The following is a 1,515-nucleotide window of genomic DNA, read 5'->3' as shown; positions in this document are numbered from 1 at the left end:
TATTTCACCTTTATTTCTGGTTTACTATTAAATATTACTGATGACTCTTGATTATTCATGTTCATTTATATCTGATTTCCTATTATCCACGAATGGTGAATATTGATTATTCCTGTTCATTTATTTCTGACTTACTATTATCTTTGACTGATGACTATTGATATTTCAACTTTATTTTTTTCTGGTTTACAATTAACTATGACTCATAACAATTGATTATTCTTGTTCATTTATAGCTGATTTACTATTATCCACATTCGAGAATATTGATTATTCCTGTTCATTTATTTCTGACTTACTCTTATCTATTACTGAACACTATTGATATTTCAGCTTTGTTTATTTCAGATTTCCCATGAACTATGACGGTTGACTGTTGATTATTCATTTTCATTGATTTCTGATTTACAATTATCCATGAATGGTGAATATTGATTATTCATGTTCTTTTATTTCTGACTTACTAATATATATGTCTGATGTCTAGTGATATTTCAGCTTTATACATTTCTGATTTACTATGAACTATGACTGATGACTATTGATTATTCATGTTGATTTATTTCTGACTTACTATTATCTATGACTGATGAAAATTCACATTTCAGCATTATTTTTTTCTGGTTTACAATTAACTATGACTGATGACTATTGATTATTCATATTCATATATATCTGATTTACTATTAACCATGACCGTGAATATTGATTATTCCTGTTTATTTATTTCTGACTTACTATTATCTATGACTGATGACTATTGATATTTCAGCTTTATGTTTCTGATTTACTATTAACTATGACATATGACTATTGGTTATTCATGTTCATTTATTTCTGAATTACTATTATCCACGAATCGTGATTATTGATTATTCTTGTTCATTTATATCTGACTTACTATTTTCTATAACTGATGTCTATTGATATTCAGCTTTATTTATTTCTGATTTCCCATAAAATATGACTGATGGCAATTGATTATTCATGTTCATTTATTACTGACTTACTGTTTACCATGAATGGTGAATATTGATTATTGATGTTCTTTAATTTCTGGCTTACTTATCTATGGCTGATGACTATCGTTATTTCAGCTTTATTTGTTTCTGATTTCCTATTAAATATGACTGATGACCATTGATTATTCATGTTCATTTATTTCTGACTTTCTATTTTCTATGACTGATGACTATTGATTATTCCTGTTCACTTATATCTGAATCACTATTATCTGTGACTGATAACTATTTATATTTGAGAATTATTTATTTCCGATTTACTATTATCTATGCCGGATGACTATTGATATTTTAGCTTTATTTATTTCTGATTTAATATTAACTATGACTGATGAGTATTGATTATTCATGTTCATTTATTCTGATTTACTGTTATCCAGGAATGGTTATTATTCTTTATTCATGTTCTTTTATTTCTGACTTCGTATTATCTATTACTGATGACTATTGATATTTCAGCTTTATTTATTTCTGATTTACCATTAACTATGAA

The sequence above is a fragment of the Grammomys surdaster genome, unplaced genomic scaffold, assembly GCF_004785775.1.
Source record: "Grammomys surdaster isolate TR1022 unplaced genomic scaffold, NIH_TR_1.0 538, whole genome shotgun sequence".
NCBI lineage: Eukaryota > Metazoa > Chordata > Mammalia > Rodentia > Muridae > Grammomys > Grammomys surdaster.
The sequence above is the reverse complement of the archived record's forward strand: the minus strand, read 5'-3'. Positions refer to the sequence as shown.